Source organism: Ursus maritimus, unplaced genomic scaffold, assembly GCF_017311325.1.
Source record: "Ursus maritimus isolate PB19 unplaced genomic scaffold, ASM1731132v1 scaffold_24, whole genome shotgun sequence".
Lineage (NCBI taxonomy): Eukaryota > Metazoa > Chordata > Mammalia > Carnivora > Ursidae > Ursus > Ursus maritimus.
This window is the reverse complement of record NW_024424897.1, coordinates 16,766,997-16,778,559: the sequence shown is the minus strand read 5'-3', so window position 1 is coordinate 16,778,559 and position 11,563 is coordinate 16,766,997. Positions and strand designations below refer to the sequence as shown.

General features: G+C 52.7%; 1 protein-coding gene across 9 annotated transcripts in view; it reads left to right on the top strand.

The window, feature by feature from the left end:
• The first annotated feature begins 668 nt into the window (after window positions 1-668).
• MAPT (microtubule associated protein tau) overlaps window positions 669-11,563 on the top strand; it is a 95,145-nt gene continuing 84,250 nt past the window's right edge. For all 9 annotated transcript variants that reach the window (XM_040640442.1, XM_040640441.1, XM_040640449.1 and 6 more), the window contains exon 1: window positions 669-757. The gene's annotated coding sequence lies outside the window, so the exon portion shown is untranslated. The remainder of the gene's footprint in view (window positions 758-11,563) is intronic.

Sequence of the window (11,563 nt, the reverse complement as noted above, 5' to 3'; positions counted from 1 at the left end):
TGGTGGAAAGGAAGCCGACCCAGGGAAACTAATCTCCAACAAGGGAGACCATTTCGGGAAACACAAGGGCTCAGGATGCTTGGCCAGCTTAAACAGGGCAAGACCAGGGGAGCCCCTGAGGTCCGGGGTGGACGAACTGCGGAGCTATGTGGAAACCCGCCCAGTACCATTTCGAGATAGGACGCCACCCCAGGACAGGAGGGAAAAGGGGCAGCGGATCTAGGGTACAGAGCATGAGCCTCTTCCCAGACCCAGGGAGCAACCTAGCCTCTCTCCCAAGGGCGGAGACCCCTCATACAAGACAAAGGCGCCAGCCGCCAGAGGAGACCCGAAGTGCGCGTGCGCCACGGAACGCGCATGCGCGTAGCGACCGGCTCCGCGGCTCGAGGTGTAGGGGGAGGGGAAGCAGGAGAAGGGAAGCGTCAAAAGAAGGGAGCCAGGAGGCGGGGGACGGCCCAGTGGTGGGGTGCTCGCCCGCGCCCACTGGTGGCCGGAGGAGAAAACGTCCGCGAAGGCCTCGCTGCCCACCCCTCCCTTGGGGAGGCTCGCGCTCCCGCTGCTCGCGCCTGCGCCGCCCGCCGGCCTCGGGAGCGCGCCCTCACGCAGGTGCGCGCGCTCGCAATCTCCGCCACCCACCAGCTCCAGCACCAGCAGCAGCGCCGCCGCCGCCGCCGCCGCCGCCCACCTTCTGCCGCCGCCACCACAGCCACTTTCTCCTCTCTTTCCTCTACTGTCCTCGCCCTCTGTCGACTATCAGGTAAGCGCGAGGCTCCTAAATGTGCCTCCTCGTCCGCCCCCTTGCACCCCCAGGCTGCCGCCCCTCGTCCCCCGCTGCAGAGATGGGTTTCCTGAGGTAAGCATATAGGTCGGGGGCAACGGCTGGTGCCCCTCCCTGCGCCCTGTGCGTTCCGGGTCTGGGACTAGGGCGGCTTGGAAAGGGACCCATGCAAGGGATGCACGCACGCGCGTGTGTGTGTGTGTGTGTGTGTGCTGGGGGGTGTCCGTAAGAGCCGCTTCGCGCGGACCCGGGCAGAGGTTGTGCCCGAAGGGTGGGGCGCTGATGGCGGTGACCTGGGGGAGGGGGCTGCTGTGCACTCTTGATCGTCACCTTTTGCCGCAGTGGGCGTGTGTCTATATGTGTGTGTTGGGGGGTGTCCAATGACGACCCCCGAAACCGAACCTGTAATCCGATTTCTCCGCTTTGGTTTTCCATAAGCTCTTCAGGAAGGTATGGATCCGGTTCTAGAAAAGATGAATCCCTGCCTGCCCCTCCCTACACCTCCCCGGCAGCAATTCCAGTGGGGCTTTCACTGCCCCTGATTTAAGGCGGTGGCCCACCCCCTCCCCGTTTTCCTCCTTCAGAAACCCGCAGGGGACATTTGGGGGCTGGGAGTGGAATCGAGGAGATGGGGAGGGGTCCAGGCGCTGTCACTTTAGTTGCCCTTCCCCCTGCGCGCGCCTGGCACCGAGACGCGAGCAGCGCCGTGCCCGAGAGAAGGTAGTGCGCGGATCCCGATGTGGAGGCCGGGAAAGGCGAAAGGCTGGAGTCACCTGGCTTTGCAATGTGGAAGGAGGACTCGGCAGCGGTGGATCCCCGCACTCTGGCGCTCGCAGCAGCAGCCCCGCACAGACACGCGCGGGGGCTGCAGGTGCAAGGAGGGGGAGAGTAGGCTGTGCCTCCTCCCACTCCCACCCCCTGCTTTTTCCCCCCCCCCCTCCAAACGCGAGGTGCCATCTTTTTGCGGCGTGTCACGTCTTTACTGTACCGTGCCAAGCCGGGTGGCTGGGCTTTGGAGGACAGGGAGGGGACTGTAATTAAGTGGAGGGGGGGTAATCAACGCTGAAATCTTGGTGTTTTGCTGCTGTGGGCTTGAGCCCTGGGGGCGTACACCGGGAATCTTTCTCGGGGGCTAGATGCTTTGTTTGTAGGGCTTACGTGATCGGCGTTGCCAGCCCTGGTTTTTTGGCTCCTATGTATGAGAGTGTTTAACCAAGGCCCCCGCCCCTTTCCCTATTTTCCGCCCCTTTTTCGAGCCCTTTGTTAGATCTCGGGCTGGCTGGGGTCAAGGAACCCCAGTCACAGTCCCGGGGGCACGGATGGAACGGGCGTGACCCCGCTTGCCCCCCCGGAGCCGGGCGGCGCGCCAGGAAGCGTCCGCGGGGCCGAAGGGCTGGGATTCGAAGTCTCTGCGCGCTGTGCGGGTGGCCGCAGAGGGAGGAAGCCCCTGCCTACACCCCGAGAGGCTTGGTGGCCACCCCCCACGAGCTGCCCACCAAGGGGCATCGGCGACCCCCGGCAGGTGGCGGGGACAGCGCGCAGGCGGAGCCCCTCTCTGCTTCATGCCCTGTTGCTTCGCCAGGCGGGAGAATGTAAGGAGGAGGCAAGAGGGTTCCTCCTGTGCTTCGGGCCACACCCATTTTTCCTGAGATGACTGGGGGGGGCGCGGAGGGGAGGTTGCTATGGAAACCACACGCGTCCCAGGAACGGACCTCAGGGCGTTGCCCCGCCCCTTCCCAGCCAAGATTGAGAACCCTAGGGGCAGGCGAGGCCGCGGTCCCTCAGTCTTTAGGAGGCCACTGGAGGAAGACCCCCCGCCCCAAACCCTGAACCGGTGACTCTTCCTAATTGGTCTCCGGCGGCCTCAGCCACCCAGATCAGCGTCCCTCATGTATTTTTATTATTGTGGCCGAATATTATTTTGGAAACGTGCAAGATTTTAACTTAAAAGCCGGAGTACACCGACACCCTTGCAACGGGGCGGGGAGCGGGGAAGGCGCGTTCGAAACCTCTGGCAAAGGAGTCCGAGCCTCGCCCTCCTGCGATGAGCCGTGTCCGCGGGGTTTTCTGGTTAATTCTATCGCTGCAGACTGATGCGGGGGCGCAGTTCCGAGAGAGATGTGCATCTCTGGAGCGGAATCATCCACGCGAGCCGCACAGATTGATTCGAATGTCCAGGGAATGGTCCGGCTGGGGGTCGAGAGCCCGCCAGAGGCCAGGCCAAACCTTCCCGGCTGTGGCGTCGGAGTCCGCCGAGGGTGGGGTACAGGAGAGGCTCAAGAATCGTTTGGAGCATCCTCGCTCGCCCCCCTCCCCCGCTTCCACGCTAGAGCTGGGAGAGGATTCAGGTTCCAGACAGAGCGAGAGTCTCGGAACGGCCCTGAGAACCGGTAGCCCGCGACCACGGCTGCCCGGGGCGAACCGCGGGCGGAGAGGTCATCTCCTGTGGTTGGGGGGAAAGGGAGCGTGGCGGGAGCGAGCACATTTAGCTCAATGCCGGGAACAAAGCGCAGTCCAGACGTCCGCGATTTTGCTCCATTTTGAAATGTGTTGGCGCTTTGGTGGGGCTCTTGGTCGGCAAGGCCTGGGGGCTGTTAATTAAGGATTCCGGGGCGCCAGGGAATGGATCTTCGTACGCGGATCTGGAAACACCATCCTGGCTCTCCGCGCGCTTGAACTAAACGGCTTTCCCCTCCCCCTCCCGGAATCGCGAGGGATGCAGCATTTGCGCCCATGCTCCGACGGGAAATGTACAGGCGCGGATCCGAGGGCCATCGATTCCTGTCCCCGATCTCTATCAGGAGTGAGCTCATTTACGTCCCGGGAGACCCCACTTGGCCTCTGGCTCCCAGGAACCTCTAGGCCCGGTCTCCAGCTGGGCTGAGTTGGGATAGATGATGGAACCTGGGACAGCGACTGCCGGGCCTGGCTCTCCAGGCCACCTCGCGTGTGTGCTTATCCTCGGCAGGATGGCTTTTTGATCCCTGCCCCAACAATTGACCTGTCCTTCAGCAGAAAGAGATATGTCTTTCCTACCAAAATTAATGAAGGTATTATTTTGCATTTTACGATGCTGCTTAGATAAGAATTGCTTATCCATTCCTCCATCTCTAAACCCTTCCTCTAAAGGATAAATGAATTACCACCCCACCCCATCCCAGTGGCTGGTCCCCAGTGACACCTGAAGCTAATCAATTCCTCAACCAAGAGTTGCTTCTGAAACAGCTTGTGTTTACTGCAATAACCTGGCTTGGCTCTTGGGGTTGCCTCTGGGTAGTCTGTGGGAGAGTTTCGTTGACTTTGCTGTGTTTTGGACAAGTGACAGTCCATGACTGTATGTGCCTGCCCCATGCAGACTCCTCTGTACCTGCCCCCCGTGGAAGGGCGTGGTTTTGAACTGCTCTCAGGTATCAGGCTTAGCATCCCTGACAGGAACAAAAGAAATGGATTATTCCCACAAATTGCAAGAAGAAAACTTAGAATCCGTTTGATTGAGAAAGGGTCAGATTTATTCCAATCGGGAAAGAGCCCCTTCTATTGAAGCTAGCCTTGACACATGGAGCAAGGGATTTCTGTGCCTCTGTTTATAAGACAAAGAGAAAATATCCCAGGGACCTTAAACCTCCTCCCCCAGACCCAGGTTTTCAAGACTGCTCTGTCATACAAAGGAGTAGCTGGTTCTGATTGGCTCAGAGAAGGCTAGAAATCAAGATAGACTCAGCTATGGTCAGAGTCAAATCAGTGATGTTTTAGGGACAGCAGATCCTCATCTTAGCTGCCCTCAGAGCAGTCAAAGCTTTGGCACCAGCCAATGGGACCAGCTCTGAGCCTGTGGCTGAGCTGAGTTGGGTGGACATGGGAAGGCCTCATGCAAGAATCTCAGGGCTCCCTTGGCAAAGGTGGGCCTGGAGGCTTTTCTCACTTCCTGGGGCCCAGTCTCTGCAGTAAATATTCCTTTATGCTGTGGCACAGAGTAGGACTGCCTGGAATCCTTCATCCCCAGGACTCACTGCCACTCTACCTGGGGGAAGATCGGAGGCCACTGTAATTCTGCAGCCTCCCCCCAAGCCCTGTGTGGGCGATCAGACATACACCATACACCCCGGTCTCACCTGTATTACCTCGCCAAGGGGGTTGCTGTCCAAGCATGCATTTCCTGTCTCCAGGCGCCATGCTCCTGCCACCTCGGCCAGGTTCCTTTCCTGCACAGATGGCCTCCGCCTGAGTGTGGGCAAGCAGTGTGAGGCCATCTTGGGATGGTTTCTGAACTTTCTGGGTTCTCTGATTAGGAGACGTTCTGCAGATGTGCAGCTAAAACCAGCTTCCCCAAAATGCAAACTTGAATGACTTCCAGGTTGATTATCTGAATTTGTTTTTGCTGCGTTGACATTTCAGTGGGCTCTGTACTTGCTGTAATCAGGGGCGCTATAGAATGAACTCCCCCCCCCCGCCCAAAAATGTATTTTGGCCTCAGCTATTCAAGGAAGGTTTGTGAGTACCTTGAAAGCAGACACTGTTTCTTCCTCGATAGGCCCTCGGTGCAGGGCAGTGTCTTACACTGGTTTGGCCAGTGGTTAAGGGTGTGGATTCTGATCAGACCCCCTGGGTCCAAACCCCGGCTCCTCCACTCATTGTGGGACCCAAGCTGTGTTGTTTAGCCTCTTGGGGAGTTGTTGTCTGCACCTTGAGGTATGGAAGTACCTATCTCACTGGTTGCTGTAGGGTTTTACAAGGGGGGGGGAGAAGGAGGGGATGCTGTGCTTAGCCCAGGGCCTGGCACATAGTAAATTGCTAAGTGAATGGTTTCAAGGGCAGCAGCCTCTGGATCAACACTTGTGATTAGATGAATGTGCAAAGGCATTTCCTGACCCTGGTGATGGAAACACTTGTAACAGATAAATTGTTACACTGACTAAGGATCAAGATAGAAGTGGGCAGTGGCCCAGCTTCCCTGGAGCCAGGCGCCGCTGTTTGGGTGGAAACGGGTCCCCCCAAAATCCCACACACCCATGTTTAAATGTACAGACAGAATTCTAGCCACAGGCAAGCAGAGCGACTTATCATCTGCTGTCCCTGCCTCTGTCCTCTTCCTTCCTGAAATCTGCTCCACGCCAGGAATAGACTGTGTACTCTCCACACCAGCCTGAGCCGAACCACGCCCTCCCACCATCCTGGGAATGGTGACCCGGCTTAGCTAGTGTGTCGGGTTCAGGTATGTTACTAGCTTAGTCACTGAATAAAAAGTGAGTGCAGATGGGACTCGGAAAGTAATGGAAGGCAGTAGAGGAGAGGATATACAAGTAAAATAATTAAGCAGGGTGTTGAAGTTGGTAAACTGGCAAGCGGGCTTCATGGTCAAGAGAAGAGTCAAGCAGAAAATGTTAAATAAAGCTAACTCAACATGTTCTGAATCCAGGGAACTCCAGGCATCCCTGGAGCATGCTCATATCTGAATTACTAAATTTGGTTTAAGAAGCCTTCTTATCTATGCAATGAAGACTGAGGGTCATAGTACGTTAGTTTTTTAAAAAGTTATTAAATCAGAAAAATCATTACGGAATGATACTCTTGGTGTTTGGATCAGCTGGTTGGAATTTCTTGTCTTTTATACCTGAGCCACACTCACAATACATTGTTTAGGACTTCAGATTTTAGCTCCTTGGAAAAAGGGCTTACACTACAGAGTAATCTGAATGCAGAATCTCTCTAGAGTTTTACTGTTTCATTCACGGTCTTTAATATCTTGTTCGACAGTAAAAAAATTACTCATTTTTATGAAGTCTTTCAAAGCGTTCAACTGGATTTTCCTAAAACCAATTAATGATTTTAAGAGTTTGTCTTTCATTTTGCACTTGAATCTCATCGGCTTGCATCGTAATTAAATTACGTGATTATTGTAACAAGTGTGACGGTCCTAGAAGGTTGGCTGTGGTAGGAGGTGGCCTTGGCTGTGGGCATCAGGCCCTATGGACCCAGCCTTGAATATTTACAGTCCTTGCTTTCTGCTTCTTACACAGTCTCAGCTAGGACAGGGCACACGGCGGAAACCCTGGTATTGAGTGGCGGGTAGTCTCCGTGCCCGTCCCATCTCTTGCCTGCCTTCCACGACTAGCTCAGCACTTTGAATTCATTCACATAAAATTCCAGGTTAAGGGGGTGTTGCAGAATTCTCCCCATACGACCTAAAATAAATGTAAATCCCATCTACGATATTAACTCTCCTTAGTGAAGGAATTTTAGATAAAGGTCCAACTATTAAAAACCATTTTGAATCAGCAAGGTAGAATGAAATCTGAAGCCACTGGAAATGATGTTCCATTCATGGCCCTTCCTTTGGTCTTGACCCCTCTCCTGCTCAGTGTGACATCTGAGACAAGAGGGACGTAATTATCTCTGGTCCCCGCTGCTAGTTTGCCTACCCACCTGTGGCCCAGTTTTCTGTTTTCCCAGAAACGCTGGGTGATGTTGTCTTCAGACTTAGCCTGCAGTTGAGTGTAAAAAGCCCAGGGATGCACTTTCATCTTCGTGGCCTCCTCCCCAGGATACCAAGGATATTAGGAGACCCCTGGGTGCATAATTGCTGTCATGTGATCTCCAGCCAACACATAATGCCAAGAAGGAAGTGCTGGGAAAGACCAATTCATAGAACTGTGGAACTGTGTCCCTCCTCCAGGGTAAAAGACCTGAATGAGAACCAGTGTTCTAACTTATGTGTCAACAGAATTGTCCTGGACCAAATCCAGTTCGGCCATTGATTTGTAGGTCATTTCAGTGCTTATTTCCGGTTGTTCTTCGTTGGACATTGGCACCAAACTATTGTTTTAACTCAAGCCCCCTCCCACAGCCTACCCTTCTAAAAAGAGGCTTATTGGATAATTAATAATCTAAAACCCAAATGCTTTAATGCCCAAGGGAAAGTTACAATTTAAAGAATCTCTTTGGTTTAAAATATATATACATATAAATATTATAATTGTATATATATTTTAAAGATTTATTTATTTTATTGGAGAGAGAGCACGAGTGCATGTGTGGGTAGGGGGAGCAGAGGGAGAGAGAGAATCTCAAGCAGACTCCCCTGCTGAGTGCAGAGCCCAACATGGGGCTCGATCCCAGGACCCTGAGACCATGACCCGAGCTGAAACCAAGAGTTGGATGCCCAACCAACTGAGCCACCCAGGCACTCCATAATTATAATTGTATGTTTAAATGTGAATATTCACACCCTTATTTGATGTAGGTCCAGACCTTTTATATTAGGTTTGCTGAACACCTGACAGCTTTCAACTTTAGTATTGGTAATGCATCAGAATTTAAATCAAGGTATGTTAATAAGCCCAGCCCAGGTTGTATTAGGAGTAAAATATTTGTATATAATCTCTTGTGTTGGGGTACGGTAATAATTGCAGTGTAAATTCATGTGAACCTGTCCCTTTCAAAGCTCCCACTGCCAAGAATCACCAGGAATAGCTGTTTGGAAGAGTCCCCAGCCCTCTGCCATCCACCTGCTGTCTTGTCTTTTCCCTAAGAAGAGGGAATTCCACACCAGCCTCAGCTTCTGCCTGTGCCTCACCATGAGCCCAGCTTAGAAAGGAAGGATTTCGCAGAACATCCTTAAATCCGCTTGAATAATGGAGTGATCAGTCACAAACTCACCTGAACCTGCTTTAACCCTATTTAACCTTTCCCCAGGGTTATTCCTGTGGGACGGGCCTGCTGGGCACTTCTACTGGATTCAGTTCTACCTCATGTATCTGAAGTCCCTCCCTTTTTAAGCCTGCAGGGAGTGATGGCTGCACTCTCTGTTCCCTGCAGAGTGTTAATAAAGACCGAATAAATTGAAATAAATCCCTTTCAGTGTCACTAAAGTGCTATAAATAATTATGAACCAATGCTTGCTGTCTGATGGGAAATGCATGGGAAAAATTTTTGTTTAACTGGCAGGATTCATGTTATAAGTTGACAATCTGGGCCAAGTGAAAAAGAACTTAAAAAAAAAAAAAGATCTCCTTATCATTTATTGCTGGTGAGACTGAATTCCAGAAGCTAGCCATCGCCTCATTTTCTGGGCCTGTTATCACCCTCTGCGTGGACTTGCTTGCCAAACCCTGAATTTAATTGCAACCTTTCCTGTTTACCAACTTAAGAGACTTGGAGCGAAGTGGAAGATTTCCTATACCTCCATTTTGCCATCCGTAAAATGGGGATTGTGCAACCTCCTCACCCCCAAATGGATGATAATGTGGGCTCCCTTTGCACTGGGTTTAAACTGTCTATGAGAATTTCTTCGAGCTGCTCAGAAGGCAGGTGCCACAGGGAGCCAGAGTCAGGCGCCGGATCTGAAGTGTCCACAGGCCGAGTGGAGCCCGATGCCTGAGATCATTCAGCTGCCGCCACCCCTACTCCCCTCTTGCCGGCACGACAGTGCACGCTCCTTCCCAGGGGTGAGCAGCCATCAGCAGGGCCTGCGCCCAGGATGGGTGGACAAGTAGCTGCAGTCCATCCGGTACTGGTCTTGTTTGTTCCCTTCTTTGCAGAGGAGGTCTGCAGGGTGCAGGACAGGACAGAGGGTGGTCATGCCTGTAGCATAACCTCAAGGGATACCCTGCGCCTGCTGACTTCTCCAAAGAGGGGCGGGGGCCTCCCTGACCTGTGTCGTGACCCTCAGATGGCATTTCCTGGGAGCCTTTCCGTTTTCTCAGGGGTTTTCAGTTTCTTCCTAATCAGACAGGGACTTGGTACAGAATCTCCTATTCTAATTATGCCCAGTGGCAGCCACTTCCGGCTACTCAGTGTTTAGCCTGGGATGGGAACCGATTAAGGCAAGAATGATTAAATTAAAAGCTGGGGTTGACTTTGGTGGTACGATATTCTGATGGCTGCATGGTGGCTGGAGGCTCAGCAAAGTGTCATTAATCGAAGCACTTGCATTTGGAATTTGAATGGGGCTGGAGCTGGGTTATCGTCTAGCTGCGTTTGCCCTGGGAGTGGAGGGCTTCTCTTGGGTGTGGATGGTGGGTCGTATGTCAGGGCACATGTGTAATCCCAGCCTGCCAACAGCCTGGCTGCCCTACTTCAGACCAACTTAATATACTCCCTATTGGTCTAAACTAGTTTTGTTGTATGAAGATGCTGGTAATAATGGTAGTAGCTAGTTGCATTTATTTTACTAAAAGCATGGCCTCATTAAACCTCCCTCCCCCGCGAGGCAGGGATCACCATCCTCATTTTGCAGGGGAGCAGACCGAAGCCCAGACACTTCACGGCCGGGGAGGGAGCCAGATCATGCTTCTCCCCAGCTCCTGTGCCTTGCTGCCTGCGTGCCTCAATGCCTCCCCTCGCGGTCCCCTCTTCAGGCCAACACACTTGCATTTAGTGCTAATGACCAGAGAAACTGTGCCCTCCAGCCTCCCTGAATGGGTCATATGCAACCTGAGCCTGGAGAAAGTATTTTAAACCGAAAGCTAGCCTCTAAACTGGGCTGCTGCTTCATGTTGCCAGTGACGGCAGAACCAAATTTAGTGTTGTGGGCAGGTCGACACTTATCCAATAGACAAGCTCATTTTTCTTCCAGATCACTCAAAGCATGAAAAATGTCCACGCCTGCCATACTTCTGTGGAGGGGTTATGTGTGACCGAAGGCTGGGAAAGGTGGCCAGGAGGGGCCTGGGTGTGTAAACTCAGGGGAGATGACATTCAGGTTCCCAGGAAGTGTCTACAGGGAGAAATTTAATTCAAAGTGGGCGTTTTCCCTGGGCCAGGCAGACTGTCTGCTGTTAGGAAAAAGGGTCACAGTGGAAGGAAAGGAGGGGCTGGGTGGCATTATCCAGCCTCCTGGTGCACTGTCTGATCCCCCTCACTCAACAATCCACTTTATTTCCCCCATGTCTACACCACTGTGGTTGACCTCTAGGACCAGGAAGAGGGGGAGTGATGGGGAGCAGAGAAGGGGGGCTTACACGGATAGGGTTGGGGGTCACACATAGTGCCTATTTAGAATTTGCAACCTCACCAGGCACTTTTATGGTCATGAAATACATTTCCCATAGCCACCCTTGCATCTAACGAAAACAAGAGGCATTTCTCAGTTCTGTTCTTGCCTCCCTCCTCCCCAACTTTTTAAAAAAAAATCCACTAGCTCTGAAGTAAACTGTATACTGTATGTGAGATCCCACCCTAGTTTGTTCTGTTGGGTTTTTTTGGGGGGGGGGAGTAGGAGAAAGAGCTGTGATCATTTTAGTCTATAAATTATATTCAGGGTGTGAATAGTGTGAGCAGTTCTTCAAGAAAATTCTTAAAAGCACCCCAGACTGAAAGATGGGGCCACCTGGAGGAACATTTTCGGTTTCGGCGCTGAGCACAGGCCTGCTTAACTCTCGTGGATCTGGGTGGGAGCTGTAGGGTGCGGGCCCCTTTGCACAAAGCACTGGATGCAAAGTTAGGAGCATGGGAACGCTGGGTAGAGGGCAGCTTCCTTGCCCGTTGGACAGGCCAGGGCATGCTGGCCACATCTGAGCCTCTGGGTGCAGGAAGCTCATCATCAAAGATTATGGCCACGTTATAGGTACCAGACCCTACATCACTCGGACTTAATGACTGAGGCTCCTGGGATTGCTCCCTTCTAGTAGAACAGACCCTGTCCCCAGTGGGCCCAAGTTTGCAAAGAATGCTCAGGATGACCTGGCTTTCTGGATACACTAATATTGTTCTAATTTGGACTAATTAGGGAATGGTCAGTCTCATTTAAAAAGCTGAGTTACTTTAACACTCTTATCTAGGTATTTG